We start from the raw sequence: 18074 nt of genomic DNA on the forward strand, positions 1-18074 counted from the left end.
AAACGGCCAGCAAAATAATCAATACCTCCCGCCATTAAATAACATGCACATTCCAGTCCCCGCCCATGTATCAAAATCAGAACCGAACCATCCTGCCTAGCGCCTGAAGGGACGAGCATATCCAACACCAACTGATGGGATACTGTCATGGAATGTTCATATCAACCAACATCAAGCAATACAAACTAAGCTACAGCTCATAGATGTGCCCTTCCTTTATGTACCAACCACTAATGGTATGCATGTATTGATTTTAACCAACAGAATCATATAACTTAACCCCCTAAGCTCTAATGAAGTTAGCACTTATGATGACACTGATGAGGTCCAATTATGCTCAAAGCTACCTCCACTTCTTACACAGTAATCTTCACCACCTTATTTTAAAAGCTAACTAGATGGAGCAACAGTTGCAAGACATTGATCCACAATATAACAGCTACAGATACAGATATATCCAGGTCTCAGGTACTGTATCAGTTCCGATGTTGAACAAAGATGCTCTGCTATCTCACCTATTACTCTACAGATCATTGCACATCTTTCACATGAAGTTGTGTTATTGAATAATAAAATAAATATTTTCTATATTGTATGTTGCAATTCTCTTGCAACTACAGGTAGGCTTTTTTGCTGTCTTATCACTGATACGATTACAGTGTTTGGTGACAATGAACAAGGAACCGAAAAACTCTAAACTCTTAATTGTAGTATATGCCTTGACATATTAGAATCTGCTTTCATGATATATAGCTTCAATGGATTTGATAAGACAAAGATAGAAACCAGTTCAATAAATAGATATTGTACAAGGTCCTAACTAAAGGTAAGACTTGACAAGGGTTCATAAATCACTCAGGTGTCCTGCACGGAAGGCAGCAAAGTGGAAATGATTTTCACAAGCTGGTTCGCCATAGCCGTAAAAATTACATTGTTATATTAACTGCTGAAAAGTCAGGTATGGTTTACTTTCTCAAAAATTTCCAATTCTCACCTGACAAGAAAAAATATGATGGAAAAGACAGGCCATTTTTATCAATCTTAGTGCGTTTTTCAAAAGTCGCTCTTCACCTTGACTTTTCCAACCTCTCTTGGTACAGTGTTTCTGATTGGTGGAATGACTGACTAGCACTTCCGGACGGTTTTTAAGGCTCCAGTCCGTTCCTAGCGTACTTCCCAGTTGCTGTCTGGGTCAAGGGTAGGCCTCCCATTCCCAGTGACACCAGTAGAACTCCTCCAACCTCACGCTGATTAGAATACACAAACAGGGAGGCTGCTAACTGCAGTCACATTCGTCGTAAAGTAGGGTTCTAAATTGATGGCATTCTTGCGAGAGTTGACTGAGGATGCGGCGTACAAAATTTCGCTGTCTTGTGATGTTTATGTTGCTTTTCATAAAGCTTACCTTTTACAAGCTAATTCTATGAACCAAGACATTGAATAGCCTTTGGTTCTATGTAGACATTCAGATGTTACTGACTGTATGGTGGAAGTCATAAGGACAAACAAATAGGCTTTACATTGGCCAGATAACATACATCAAGGCAGGCAACATCTCTTCTTTTCCCTGTTTCTACTGACCACATAAAAATCCCCCCCCCCATATTCAGAATGGGTTTCCTGACGTCAATCTACCTGACTGCGATTGGATTCCCCACGCAGCAACTGATGCCATGATTCCCCCCGCCCGCACTGTCAGAACGACAAAACGTCACCGGCAGACAAACACATTAGCCATCGTGGCCAATCTGTTCAACCATTTGTCATGTACCGGGGCAGCGATTTAGTAGCCCCTTTTGTAACTAGCGCCAAGTGACCAAGAAATAATATGCCTAAACTTCATTGATTAGTGTTAATTAGGTACAAAACATTTAAACCCAATTTGTACAGGTCAGGAGGGTGGTGGTTAGGAACTGCTCATTGGATTACACCGTAGCCAGAAGGCATCCACCATATAAATCATGTCGGAGTGTCAATGTGCCAACTGGCAATTCTTGCTCCTATTTCCGAACAAAGACGGCTTTTGTACGCTTCCCCTCACCCGTGATCACCTGTAAGCGGCGGGCGACTGATACCCCGTTTCCCGTCGGGATTGGAACCCACAACTTTCGACGAAATCCCGTCGAGTCAAAATGAAACTGACAACACCTATAATCTCTAATGTCTCTGCCCATATCCAGACTGATCGAACCATATTTTCACCCAAACCTGGCACGACATAAGCGCTTGTTGGTTCGTCACAGTCTTTAGAGAATAGGATGCCGTATTTCAAGCTACACCCGGAGCTAGCTGCAGGGTATGACTGATTTTGTCACAAACCACCTTTGCCACTGATCACATAATACATCAGGTAGACTGTGTGATATCCACAATCCACTAGAGAGGCCTACTTCTGCTGCATGGGTAATTCACGCTAAATGACGTTTCATCCCTCAAAAGTGTGATTGACATAAGAGGCCAGGAAAATCTTTTGAAATCACAGAAAATACAGTCAAACCTGTACAAGGCAACAAATAAGGACCACTTGCGTCACACCCAATATGCACTTTTTGATGGTCCCTTGAATAATTTTTTCCCATTGACACAAGTATCAAGAATCCTGTCTATAGTGACCACCTGTCCACATAGACCGAAACTAATCCGTGTCTTGAGTGGTCTTCTTTGGCAGTTTTGACTGTACAGTAGTAGCAATACCAGACTTCTGAAGTATAAATATCAATCTTTCTGTTCTTTCTCAAAAGGTACTTGGAAATGTTTCAGAAAAGAATCTAGACCTGCAAAATTATCTCACCGTTCCCTATATATGGATTTGTATGCTTTCTATATAACTATTTTTGACATTGCCTAAAATATGGCTTTTAAACAATTATGCATTATTTTTTGTCAACATCTATACAGATTTCTTTAGGGAAAAGTATTTTTTTCTATTATCCTCCTCGCCCCATTATCAAACAATCTTTCATGACAAAATTTTTCTTGACCTGCCCTTTTTTAGGTGTCATGGAACAAAACCACCTTGATGTAGAGAAGTGATAGAAGTGGTTATAGAGCAACACTCAAGAACGTGGAATTGAAGACACAATATCCATTCTACCCTCTTGACACCACCTCCACTGGACAAGCACCCTCTAACAGCTCCATCCTGAATCAATCCGGTAAACACTCATGGGTTGTTAGAACCATGAAGTTAAATGCTATTGAAAAAAGGTTATGCTCTTTGCTTGTAACCTGACACAGCTGAAATTTGGAACAGTCTATTGACTTTGACCTTCGGTACATGATTGTTAGGTCAATGATTTGGTATTTGTGGGTATCTTTTATCTCTTATTTCTTTACATTTCATTGAGTAAAAACAAAACTGAACGTCGTTACAGAACTTATGAGTCAAGTGAAATACCTTAACAAATGGAATTTTCCTAAGTTTTGCTTTGAAATGAATACGTAATAACTTCCCCGCCCAAGGAATATTTGTCTCCAAGGCTTTCTAAGGCCCGATTTACACACACATTTTCAGAGTCACTCGGGGCTGTTTGTGAGGAGCTTTGGGCTGCTCAAGTGGAAACGCTAATTGAGTTGCCTAGGGTTCGTCTTGCACAGTCAAAAACGTATGTGTGAATCGGGCCTAAAGTTTGTCTGAATCCTACATTCACTGCAAACTTTTTGAAAGTTACGTTATCTTTCTAGCCTTCTCAAGTTGTTCAAACCAAGAAGTTTAACTGGTAGGCTGGTTCAAGTCAGAATGTATCTTTCTCCATGCTGCAATGCAAATTTGCTGCCAAACGGCTAACTTAGCAGGCTGAGGGTTAAGAAAGGGGAGCAAGGAAAACTCTCCCGAGGAGCACACTTCTGAACTCCTCAAGTGTCAGCAAAACTTCCTGTGACAACTTATCCAAACCTCAGCTGCAGCCAACTCACTTCTGTCTCAGTGTGCTCCTGGATTCACGCCAAAACGGTTCCCCCTTACCCCCCTCCCCCCTTCATACAACAAAGGAGAAACTGCAAATATTGCCAAACTGTTATTTCCAGCTTTATTCAATCACTAGGTATTACTTAGCAAACAGTAAGGAAGTCAGTCATTCTACAGTTTCATAAACTGTATAACTCTTTTTTTTATGTCTTGTAGATAAACAAGCTACAGCTATCAGATGTATAATGCTATCATAGTGGACAAGCCAACAAAATGCCTTCAAACAATGTTTTCAACACTATTTGTACCACATACAGCTAGGTGCAACAATTCAGAATGCTACGGTTGCAACGCTTCACCCAAAACCAGACTAATCAACGTGATACATTGAATGTGTTGATTACATTTTCAAAACCAACTTTAGCTTAGGCTTGAGTCTTGTTAGTGGTCATGTATATTTTCCTTCCAATCATATCTTGGCACCTTAGAATAACAGTGTACTTAACAGGCAAGATATATATACAAATCAAGACTGGAAAGAAAAATGTTAATGCTAAACACTTCGACAGTCACATTCTTGCCAAAAACAAATCGAGAAGTATCTACTTAATTACGAAATTACAGTTTTGGCAAAAAGATGACTTCTGGTCAAAATCAAAAAGACTCCAAAGAAAAACTGTCATTGCTTAACACTTTGACAATCACATTCATGCCAAGTGAAATCAAGTCTCCAGTAACGAAATTACAGTTTTGGCAAAAAAAGATGTCTTTCGGTCTACTTCAAAGTGTAGCCTATACCAGGCACCTGTTAGGGTTTCTCACTGTGTGATGCCACCATGTCGGCGCCAACTGCTTGTACCAAAATAGCCCGACTTGCTTGAGGGGACAAGTGTTGCTCCAGTGCGGAGAAGGTCCTCCTCACCTACATCTGTGAGGGACTTGAGGATGAACTGGATCTCCTTGAGTCGTCTCATAAGCTCGTATCAAAGATCATAGCATTCTTCAGGACCAACAATATTTCTATATACACGAGCTGGGTTTTTGCAGTCACATATACAAGCGTGTATCAAAAGTTGTTACACTACTTACAGGTACTGTACCAGCCTTTGTTAACATTTCAAAAACAGCCTTGCGTTCAATTTTAATGAAAAGTGGATTTCTTTTGGATTTCTTAACAGCCTTCCAAATCACAGAATACCAGGCTGGAACACATAGAAAGATAGAAGTTTACTACTTCCTATACATAAATATTGAACTATAAAGCCACCATAAAGAAAAAGAGGCACATTGCTGGTAACATTCACACAAGGTGAAAAACAAAACTGGCTAGGAAACAATTCCTACCAGAGTTTCAACCCTCTAGCAGGTTGGATACAGAAGCTCCTCTACTAATGATATCAATAGAGCCAGCGTGCGATAAACTCTTTGTTATCAACCTCCATGGACACTATGACCTTGAGAGGCTCCACATCTAAGGGCTATTTCATCTTACACCCGAAAAGGGGTGCAGATTAAGAAAGCATTCCTGAGAAAGGCTAACATTTCCTTTTAATTATTTTATTAAATGCGACTCTTTTTCAAATCAAAAGTCAGATAATCCCTCAATCATATAAATATTCCTGACCAAGACCTCACCAGATTCCCCAAATAGCAGTTACTCAAGCCACTTTATATGATTTTGGAAATGTTCAGACGTTTCAAGTAGCATCCACTACTTTTTGTCAGCAAGTTGCTGATCAGCAGGTTTTTAACCACAAACCCAACCTCACCAGATTGTTGAATGGATTGGCCCTAAGTTCTTGGAGGCAGTTCTAACTCCAGGGATCTGGGTCCAAACTGTGGTGCTTGTTGATCCATGCAGGTATGTCCCCCTGGCAGCCTGAGACAAGTATACTGTTACATGGAGAGAACCTATTCCAAGCCGCTTAAACAAACACTGGGCCGGCAGGAGAAACCAGACCCAACCAAGGACCAGCACCAAGTGGTAGGTTCTTGAGGGTCTTTAGGTTTTGACACTGTGGAGTGCCTCACAGTCTTTACTTGGCACAACAGAGAGGTTTGATGATCAAGCCTTGCCCTACTGACATATCACAGGACACAGGGGCACACACTGGGAGAGAACTGCTGACAGTTCTACATACAGTACTACCTGTTGATGACTAGAGGGGTGGAATTGATTGGGATTGTTTACTTTGCTGAAGGCCCCCTTTCCACTTGGCAGCATTCGATGAGCAACCATTCAAAATTGCATTTGTGTGATTCTGCACAATGTAAAGGTATGACTTAAAAGACAACAAAAAACACTAAATGTCGAAGAAAAATTACAGTCTGTATAGGTTTGAATGTATTAAACGACTTTCCTGGGAAAAAGTCAGCGATAATTGTTGAACAGAAAATATTTGCGCGTCAATGTTAAACACATTTCTTTGGGCTAAGTTGATCCTAAAGATAACATTGTAAATCAGACAGACACAAGTTACACACAATTTCTTTCACAGAGAAAAACTATGGACAACCTAAAGCTGATATTCAAAACACAACAACTTGTGTATGGCTTTGCAAGCCAGCTCTCAGCCAGTCATTATCAGTTGGTCCCTACATATAAGTGAGGTCATCTTGATACAGTGCCAAAAGGCGGACCTTCCACACCCTACAAACCATCCAATCTTGACACCTAGCCATTGTCACTTCTCCAAGTCAACAAACAGCCGTTAGCTAAACAATCCAGCAAAACAGCCTCTTGAAAAGAAAGTGTGCAAACCATTTGTTGATGATCACACTGCAATAATGTCTACTATTGTAATCCACATGTGTAACATGCAATGTGCACTTCCATATACAATGCATGGTTATACTATTTCACATGGTTTGGACAAATAAAATATCATACACAAAGTTACGTTTTGTTGCATGTTTCTACTAGTGGTTGCGCTTGGTTGGGGGCAATGTTCTCGATGCTATTTTGAAAGGAATTTTCGCATGCCTTGCTAGCAAATGGAAAGCACAGCACACAACCTTTCAAAGGTGTTGAGCTATCCTTTGGAACTTTTGTCATGCATGACTAGCAGTCAAGCACAAACTAGATAATTGGTGCAACAACAAAAGATAACACCACATTAGATGTAAGATATACACTTAGCTTCCTGCAAAACATATCGTTGTTTTATAGATTCTATGTTTACTCCAAATATAGTATACGGCAGCACAAATTCAATACATGTACACATTTGTGCACGCAAGTTAAAAGAGGGAAAAAGTATCCTGCAATAATTTGGTAATTGTGCATGTAAAGGTTGGAATAAATAAGGTATCATCCCAAACCATTTGTGTGTGGCAGAATTTATACGCTTTACAGACGGTCAAGTTCACACAGCGGCTTCAAGTCATGGTGCTTTACTGAGTACCTTGGACGAAACCGAAGAAACAAGTTATGTCCTTGCTTCTGTCCCAGACACATTCTTGACAAAATTGTTGGGTGTGCAAAAGGTCAGGTTTTTGGCTGGAGGTCCCCAAGGCTAGATTCCCCCTGGTGCCAGAACTCCGCACTGCCCAGGGCCAGCTGCCAGGAGGACACAGGGTTCTAAAGCCTTTATAACATACAGACTGACCAACCTGTCTATATATACCAAGCAAGTGGCATACGTCCTATGTTCATACCACTCCATCATGTTCATGCAATCTTTTAGCACTATGAAAAATTCAAATGAAAAACATCGTCTTTTGTACAACAGTGTGGTTCAAGCGCCACTTACTGACCAGTCTAACTGGTCCAGACCTTCTAGCTTTGTGTCAAGTGCCTTGGGATTGTGAGCTGGTAGCCTTGGTTTATTCCCAGGAGCAAGGAAACTGAACATACTACTCACCTTGTGCGTTTCATTTGGAAATAAAGATTGTATCAAAGTGATTTACACATCACTATTACGACATTTTTGTAATCTTACGCAGTTCTTTTCTTCAAGTTGTTAATACTCAAATCCTGAAGAAAAAACTAAACTAGAACATTCTTGCAAAAGACCTTGTCTGGTGTAACAAAGCTATCAGGTATCATGACCTATGACCTGCAAGAGATCTCCTAAGGTTAGCTGTCTGGCTCTTCCCACAACCTTTCATACTCCCTCTTTTCCTGTGACCTGCAAAGAGCTCAGCTAACCAGTCTCCAACACAGCAGGGAATTAGATGTCTAAATTCTTCTCAAATCTTTGTTTTACACTTTTCTCTTTTGACAGAAAAAAATGTCTAGTTTATACCGTCTACAACCTATGCAGATATTAATATGTATCAATACTAAGTTTGTTGAACGTTGAACCAAGACAAAAGGTTTTGCAGCTCATGATCGACCATAATCCTTTTCATCCTAAGCTTCGCTTCCAAGTGGTGTTTTGTCTGGATACAGACCTTCTCTCTTAAGGGTGATTACCCGAGGTGTCGGTGGGTAGGATGTGCTGATGTAACGGCTGGGAAACCTTCGGAGATGAGGTATCTCCCCTTGTCCTCCAACAATCCCAGCTTGTCTCTACAAAAGTAAGTAAAATCCGCAGGAAATCCCACCTGCCCTTTCACCAAACATCCTAATACTGGCAGGGGAAGTCTTAGTACATGTCCTCGGGCAAGGGCAGTGAGAGAGAGAGTAATAGCCGGACTCATAAAAATGCACAAAACCCTTCGTTTCTGTATAGGTGTACATGTTGCATAAGCAAAGGTTTTAGCCAACTAGGATTTCTTTATATTTAAATACTCACTACAACCTTGATCATAGATTTGACAGTCTTTTTTCCAAGGTCTAGAATTTACTAATCGTATGGATTTTGCAGGCTTAACTCTTCTTTGAACTTTGGATTATCTTTGCATATAATCATCACAATAAAACATAACTGTAGGTTTGCTCTATGTCAGGAACTACCTGCAATATTGACAGATTCTCTCTCAAACATGTATCTCCTTACAAGCTGCTAGGGGGCCCAAACCTACACCACTTTGCCCTTACATCACAAGCTATTTGCCAGCAAAAAAATCAAGACCATAGCACGTCCAAGTCAAAAGATACAAGAATGGAAGTTCTACTGCAGTACCAAGGTCACATACCGGGGAGCCCAAAACCAACCTTGACCTTTGTCTTACCAACACCTACCCATATACCAAATATCATCGTAATACATGCAGAGGTTCTTGAGTTATGCTCACTGTAAAATTCGGGAGACACAGACAGACACACACACTGACACCCAAAACAATAACTGTATCTCCATTTCTCATGGAGACAATGCTGCTGTTATGATAACTTCACACTTCCTTTGTCAAGCTTGTTACTACCACACTTGAATAGTGTCTTGTCTCTTTCATGCCTAACTTGTCTATACTTATAATCTTACAAGCATCATTCAGTTTTTTATCTCGTGATATGACAAGATTCTATCAATTGATAATCACAAGAAACCAGTGAACATCTCAACTCTTCCCACATAGTTTGACTATGATTTGAGGCATTTGAAGGCAAAACAATGAATTCTTTTCGCAAATAGCAGTTACTCAAGCAACTGGATATGATTTTGGAAACGGTCGGACGTTTCAAGAAGCATCCACCACTTTTTGTCAGTGACAGAGATAAAATCTTTACTCCTATATTGTGAAGTTTGTCAGGTCCGTGAGTGATAGCATACCTGTGGTGCAGACTTACACTTGACCAGTGACCTACCTTGTCCAGCGTGACACATTTGATACACCACTTCACCTAACATAAAACACACGCCAGGTGGGGTTTCATTGGTCACTGTTGTTGTCTCAGGGTAGGTTTCAAACACACCTGTCTATGACTTCAGTCTTTTGGAATGCTGAAAACTATCTATGTCAAGCATTGATTTTTTTTTGGAAATAGGTGTACTGTTGCGTCCAATCAGAAAATTTAGGTGCACAGAAAGAATTTTGGGTTCACAACGTTAAAAAAGTAGAATGTCAGCAAAACATAATTACAAAGTTTAATCCTACTGCCTCATTTAAGAACCTCAATCTGTAATATATCAAATAAAGTACAACAAAGGTTCAAATAAAGTACAACAAAGGTTATTTTTTTTTTTGACACTTAAATTTCAAGAATATTCTGTACACTAGTGTACAATAGTACGTCTACCCTATAGCCTACAAAAATATCTGGGTGCACTGGTGCACCCACAGTCAAAAGTTAGGTGCACAGCTCCAATTTTGGGTACACATAGGTGCATGTACTACATGTACAGATATGCATGGATGCCTACTACTTCTACATTAACTTACAAGACTGACCCATTACACAATGCATTTGAACCTACACTTTGCTTGATATAATGACAATGTCACAGTTTCAATCTGCATTAAAAGTTAAGTTAAAATCCTCCCACACCATAATTGATGTATAGGGCGGTGCCCATCTCCGTTTCATAGCCCTGGGGCCACACTGTGGTGCAATCACTGCAGCAGGGGGCTAGTCCACTGGCAGTGGAGTGTGTTCAACTTCCATACTGTTTCATAAGTATGTACCATTTTTATAAAGTCTTTGGTATGACTCAATGCGCCTCTTGTCCAGAGGTGCCCTTAAAAGACATTTTCCTAAATACTATATTTTCAACAAAGCACAATTTCAATGCAACACTTAGTTAAAACAAGCCCCACAAGACAAGCTTAATAACTGAATTAAGAAAAGCTGGGAAACAAACTGGCACCACTATATAAAATATACAGCCTTAATTTTGAATGCTTTGCTGTTCAGAGCCATTTACTCTTGCTTTAACAATACTTAGCAACAACAATATCAACTTCTTCATCATGGATTAAACATAGCAACAATAGCTGGCAGCCACATATCACTCTCCTCACAACAACAATAGCGTGTGTACAATCCAAATTTCACGGCTAACAAGTGCGTTATGGAGATGTCTCCTTGGCGGTAAGTAACCGTTATACAACAGCGGAGTCGGACACCCCTTTTCTCCGACACAGAATCCGCGGATCGATACCACCGGGGCGGTGATCAATGCTTGACAGCGGGCTGCGCCGACGACACCGTTAGAAATAGAACAATGAATGGGTGCGATTGGTGGAATCGGGTCAAGCCTTACATCATAGAAAAACCTACTTATGATCTGTAGTGGTGGTGTCCAATAATTGTCCACAGAACGGCCAAGGAGGGGTGTTCAAGCAACAGTAGCTGTTTTCTTACTATGATTGATTACTACAGATAGAAATAGAGCAGGTAGTTAATAGGGGAATACTCATACTAAGGTAGGTATTTCATGTAACAACTTTACACTGTTTTTCAATGTTGAATGTTAATAAAACCTCCAATAATTCAATTCACAGAGAACTACAGCTGCAAGAAAAATCACTTAAGGTGCCGGCCTCTTTTATTATCTGCCTTCTATTCAAAGTGTCCTTGGACACATCTTCTTGTGGGGAGACACAAAAGGTACTGTCCTTCAATTTAGGGCAAACAGACTTGCGTTCAATCCTTAGTTAAAACACTACATAACACACGTTGAGAGTCTATAAAACCAAGACACAAGCCAGGCTACAACAAAAGAAATTGCCAACAGATTGAGTCAGAGTTTTAAAAAGGCTGCTTTAAAACTTTCTACAGTTAACAGAGCTTTTGTAAACTTCTTAGCCAAGATTTTACACATCAAAAAACGTATCTGCTTTCTTCATTTAGCTTGACCTAAAACAAGGTTCTCAGAAAGAATGTTGAAGCTTTACATGTTTTCGTGGTTTGTGAATTGTAGTTAGTTCTGCTTTTGCTAAATAGACTGGTTATACACTGTACTGATTCAGGTGCTACAAGCATGAATACCTTTGGACCATGACTCAATCCTTCTTTATCCTTTTGTATGCAACTTGTAGCTGGTAAGAAAACAGATCCTGTTACAGACTAAGGCAAATATGCCAGCCCCTTTCTTCACTGCCTAGCTTGAAGTCCCCAATCCTTGTAAAAAGAAACTTGTTCAGCGCTTTTAAGATAATGGTTTACATTTCTAACGACGTATGTCTATCAATGTCTGGATTGACAGTTCAGTAAGTTCAGTACGGTCTATGTGAACTCCAATACAAACAGGAGGAAAGGAAACCTGTCAGGGAAAAGCCAGTTCTGGCTGGTCTGTTTTCTCAACTCCTGTCTTCTAAAAACACACAACTCTGGGGTATGATGTAAGGACTTGTGCAACCAGCAATAAACAGTGGGAAAAGTTGGCACACTTGTAGGTACTGTACTGCTTTAGTCCAAGTAAAATAGTCCATGGCTCTTACACTTCAAAATGAATACAACAAAAAATACAGGCACCACATGTTTTAGCTCTTTAGGACTTTTTTTTTTAACGATCTCGGTCAATGCAAGGCCGTAAGAGGCCACTTCTCGGCATTGAACTAATTGACTTTATCTTTATTCATTCTGTAAAATACTTGGATTTAGCATGTGTTTTCTTTATCTTTAATATCTTGAAATATGTTGCCATATATTCGGTAGAAAGTAAAGACAAAAGTAAATTTATCTTCAATTTCCTCAGAGATAGGGGAAGGAAATTAGACAGTAAATAATATGTCTAAATACTTCCATCTTACGAGCGCAAAGCTTACATTCTTCATATTTGTACATTTATATTCAAGGTTATCTCCAAGCAGATCTGCTTGGAGATTATAGTCAAGGTGTTCTCTGGAAATTTACAAAGTTTTACCTATCCTCCAGATGTTATATTCATGAAGCTATTGCTAAACAGCAATAGAATTCATTTGTATCACAAGGCTAAAACAAATTCTGCGTAAGACACAAGAAAAACTTGATATCAAAACACTGGTCGCAAAATTAGTGTTTCTTTCAAGTTTTCCTTTTCTTCAGGCGCCAAAGTCTACCTACAAACAACATAAACAATAACAACAAAAGAAACAATAACATAAAAATCTGTTGAATTGAAACCCCGCAAAACACATCCTCTATAGAGATGAGATATCAAATCCGGAAATTCTGCTGCAGTACCTAAAATCCTGCCAGGGGCCCCCGGAATCTAATCATTTCGCAAACACCTACCAACCAACCAAAAATTACTGTACCATAAAGATCTATCCACGATCTATCTCAAGTTCTGCTGTTCACAAACAAACAAACAGACACACACAACAAAAAACAACAACATATTATCCTTCTTGGTGAAGGTAACAAGTTTAAGAATATAATAAGATCCAGAGTTGGTTCTGTGTTCTCAGGTACCACCCAGGGCTGCACCTGGGCCTACCTTGGCAACTGTCCAACCTTCCCTTCCAACTGTCCTGAAAAGCTAACCTAGCCATTCAGGGTTGAACAAGTTTTCAAAAATTCACTTGCCCTATCGGGCAAGTAGAAAAAAAATCTACTTGCCCGAACCAACTTTTGACTTGCCCGAAATCTAAATGACATTTTTTCTTTGCATCTTTGCTTGCGGTAATGAATTCTGTTATTTTTCAGTAAAAACGTCTTGTTAAGCATGTAATTATAGCAAAAAAGTTTTAACTACAAGACCAAGCTGTGTGGATGTCATGACCGTATTTACGGGAAATGACAAAAACTTGAACAAGAAGCATGATATTGCAACGTATCTTCTTTCACTTAAACCACGCCAATTTCATTTGTTGCTTCTCAGATTTTTCAGAATAAAATCAGAGCGATACGGAAAAAAATTTTGGCAAAAAGTCTAAGGTAAAGACACAGGCTTACTAGTATTTAACATAAAGAACAACATTCAAGTTTTCAGCAAATGTTGTGTATCGATCATTCCTTAGATCCAGTACTACAATATTCCTGTGTTCACTGAGGGCTACTATTATTCTCCCATTTCTTTAGTAAACAGAAGAAAAAATCAGGTATTTGTCATATGATGGAAAAGTTACATTTAGAGTGTTGTGGATCTAATATAACTAAACATGGTTCTTATGATATGGCCAGTTTTGAATCATTGTCGTGAAATTTTTATTTTCTAGATAACATTAGTCAATATCAATCCACACATGTACATCAAACAACACCTTCAAATGATTTTTTGCAGTATTAACATTTAGAAGTTGAACAGAAATTTAGAATATCCTGAATATACACTCAATCAGTTTAAATGTTGTGGGAACCCTCAGAGTGTGTCATATCCACAATGTTGCTGTTCAATGAAAGAAGGAAAATGCTACCGGTACATTGAGAGAGTGCTCACAGGGATATCATGTTTCAAAGGATTTGATGTTGCAAAGTTTCATGCCAGCAGGTCTACGAACTGAGGGAGCCATGGGTGTTTGTTTACATGTACTATGTGAGCCAAATTGTCCTGTTTTGGGTTGAATTCATAATCTTTTGGAATATTTTGAGAGAAATGTAGTTTCTAATGATAAGATACATTGTTGTGTGGTGTTTTTGTGATCCTTTCACTGGAATAAAGTTTGTTTTGAAACAGACTGCATGAAAAAATCTTACTTGCCCGATCGGGCAAGTGGGGGAGGATATCCACTTGCCCGAACAGCACTTTCACTTGCCCCGGGCAATCGGGCAACCATACTTGTTCAACCCTGCCATTGACGCTGGAGTTTGCTCAAGCCCCTAGGGAGGTGAAGGTACACTTTCTACTTCCAACAAAGATTCTCTTCCTTCTGAAGCTGTCAGCTTGGTAAAGACCTTTGCCCAACTTCAAGTAGCTCTACTGCCATCGGCTTGATCGAACAAAATTCTTTCTATTCACACATTTTTTAAACCTTTATTTTACCTTGACATTCAATCCAAAATGAGAAAAAAACAGAGATAGTGTAATTTGTCAACTGATTGATAGAATTATTATTTATGTTACAAAGATATGACAAGAGGGCCTAAAGAAGAAGAAAAAGGTTTATGTTAGAAATCCCAGCGATGATTTGTGAGCCCTCAGTGAAACTGATACAGTTGTAGCTGAGTGAGACAAGGTCACTGTTGCCCAAGGTCATAGGTCAGGTCAGCAGGGGATGGCACCATACCAGGTCGCTGGCTCACCCAGGGAAAAACATGATGTTTGCCATCATTTGGGTTGCCCTAAATATCATTTGTAATGCTGTACAGGCCTAAGCACTACTTACTTTTCAAGAAAAGTAGTATTCCTCCAAACTACAGCCAAAACAATTCTGACTTTCGAGGTGGACTAGAAAACAATTGGCAGAAATCTCAACCAAAACTGAAACAACACAAGACATTTAGTCAAAATTTTTCTTTGACTGGAGAATACTTACAGATAAGATCTCTTGGTAGCTCATCATATGATACATGAGAGGATACTTGCGTAGAAGAATCACTATTAGGAGAATGTGTTTAATATCTTAAGGGTATCAAACTGCCGTTTTATGACGTAAAACCACACTACACGTGGACATGTTGTTAAAAGTTGCTGTTTGGGCAATACCATTCTGAGCCTTGTGTAGAGCCTTATTCACAGTTGCAGATACTACACAATGATATATAATGTTCTAGGTCTAAAAAAAAAGGTAAGGCAGGCATCCTCAATTGAGGTGAAGCATAATATGCTTTTTCAAGTAGCTAGTGGTAGTGCAATGCGGCTTTGCTACGGCTCGCGTTTATATCCTGGTCAAAATACTGCAAAAGCTGATTGCTAAACAGATTTAAAACAAATTCTTTTAAAATAGGCTGTTTTGGCCTCCTTTTATCGTTCCTTTAGTGAGTCTAAACTATAAACTAGACTCAGATCTCCAGATCAAAACATAATACAATACAATACCTCATACCTCCTAGATAGAGGTTGCAGATGCTTCAAATATGATATTGGTAGGGTGAAATATAATGTTGATGCTTATTCAATAACATACAAGAATGCTGTCTTCAGTGAAAGAAAAGCGTAACAAAAACAAGCCAATGCGACACAGTGTACAACTTCTGGTGCTAGCCTCCTGTCTTTGTGTAATCAAGCACTTCACTCCATAAGGACACAAAGATACAGAAACAGTTGGGTCTGTTGGTTTTATCCCTCATGGTCACTCCCTATCTCTGACCACATATGTCGCTCTAACTGACCAGTCAGACCAACAAAGGACCTATAATGACCCATGCTACACCAACTCAATAGCGCAGAACTACCGTAACCCTCGTCGCACAAACAATGAACGTATACGCCACTGCGTAGCAGTCTTGATAGACACTGCATCAGAAAAAAACATCCCCCCCCTCTCTCAAGAGTCAAAAATGTTTTCCCCTATGCAGAGTGAAAACTTATCTGCCCTGCTTCCTCTGAACTTTGACCTAACACAAAGAAAGTGGCAGCGACCCAGGCACATGCTAGGTATAACCTTTCATCCAGTTCCTTTGTCTTGCAGCCAGCGACTCCAAGTCACGCCGCTTTGCAGACTGACGACACCGGGACTGGTGGATATCGTTCGCTTTTAAGTTTTACGGGACCCACATCTTTACCTGTTGTTCCAGAGAACCTATTCTACCTAAAGGACTTATCAGAAAGACAAACAATCACACTGTAAAACACATGGCACCCTTACTCTGTGTTGACTTGAGGTGGATACATAGTAAACAGGTACTGTAATACCAAACAGACCATTCTCACATGGATGCACACAGAGCTAGGTACAACTTTACATTGTTACTGTGTCTCTATCCAAATAATACCTTGTCAAAGAAGCTCACCCTACCAAAAGGTACTTACGATAGTGACAGAAAAGCCAGGAAGGTGCTGTGTTTCTTTTACTGCAGATATATTTCAAATATAAAGGTAAGGTAAAAATACATTTTTTCCTTTTATTCCCTTTCATTCAGTCAAGAAATAAATCTGATAAACAGTGTTAACGCTAAAAGGGTACAGCACAGTTCCCTGTCAACCAACTTTCAATAGCTATTGATAAAACACCCTAATTGGGCCTAAAGACAGCTCATTTTATGATACTAAATAAACTGAAAATATGCAGGGTTGAAATTGAGTTTCCAAAGGAATATATGAAAATACAAAAATCCTGTAAATCGGTTTACAGTAAACTGCACATTGTGAGCAACGAAAGAGTCCGAATGCCAACGAAAACCAGTGTCCTTTAAAAAAACACAATATTACATTTATACCAAAAACCTTCAAAATCTACCCTGTGCTGAAAAATCCTGTTCTTGCAGGTACCTTGTTGATCTAACTATTTCTCTGCACACATTATAACATTATACATGTGATAAAAGCAGCCAGGCTAGACTGTTTTATTATTCCAGCCAGAAAGTATCAGTACCTTGTTCCAACCACTACCAACAGGCACGGGGGTGCACACTCCAACGGCCTAATAAATACCTTTCCTTCTTGAGCTTAAAGCCAAAGAAAAACACATTGACATCTAATCTTAACCCTATGAACATAACGCAAGCCCACGCTGCACTAATAAATGCACATTACTGGAAGAAATCATTTAGAGAGAGGGATGAAAATCATGTTTTCTAATGCTGCCCACCCCCGTGCTAATATGCAAGGACCCTGCTGCACACTGTGTTACACTTGTGCATTTTGCAAGGGGCCAGTGAAAGGATTCGTCCCAGGACATTTGTAGTGGTTTCGCTCATTCCTTCGCACTAGGAGTGATACAACCTTGACAGGTAACACCAATGTAGCCCTCTCTCTTTGTGTGAGCCATCCTATTGTGTATAGAACCCTACAGATCTCCCAACCCACTGACACGACTGCTGTGAAAACGGTGCTTGTACCCCACATGGCCCCCCAGTGTGCCTAACACCTACAGCCACCAGGCAAGCCAGGTAACAATAAACCAACCAAACACACAACACAAGCACCTCTCCCAAACTGCAGCATCCATGTTGACTCAAAAGGCAATAAAACCAGATTCTGGCACAAGATTGTGGAAAAAGAGCATCAGTGGGAAATGTTTGGGGGTTGGTGCCTGGGGCCATGCTCCCCACTCTCCTCATGCATAATGTATCCCCATTGAACAGTTGAATGCAGTTGCCAGTATTTGAATACACTTGGTATTGTTGCCTCGAACAGTGGTCTCAAAGAATAGGACAAATTTCATGGCTATAGGCCATATTATGTGCCTCCTTGTAGACTTTCAGTGTATGATAACAAGCCCAGCAGTTACCATCTCGAAGACAAAGGCTCCTACTTTTCCCCATCTCTGATTTATCAATCCAAAACTCCAAGACTTCTTGGTTGATACCATATGC

At 39.8% G+C, this 18074-nt stretch overlaps 1 protein-coding gene across 15 annotated transcripts in view; it reads right to left on the reverse strand.

The window, feature by feature from the left end:
• LOC136445234 (single-stranded DNA-binding protein 3-like) overlaps positions 1 to 18074 on the reverse strand; it is a 78653-nt gene that overhangs the window by 58347 nt on the left and 2232 nt on the right. The window lies entirely within an intron of this gene.

The sequence above is a fragment of the Branchiostoma lanceolatum genome, chromosome 11 (assembly GCF_035083965.1).
Source record: "Branchiostoma lanceolatum isolate klBraLanc5 chromosome 11, klBraLanc5.hap2, whole genome shotgun sequence".
Classification (NCBI taxonomy): domain Eukaryota; kingdom Metazoa; phylum Chordata; class Leptocardii; order Amphioxiformes; family Branchiostomatidae; genus Branchiostoma; species Branchiostoma lanceolatum.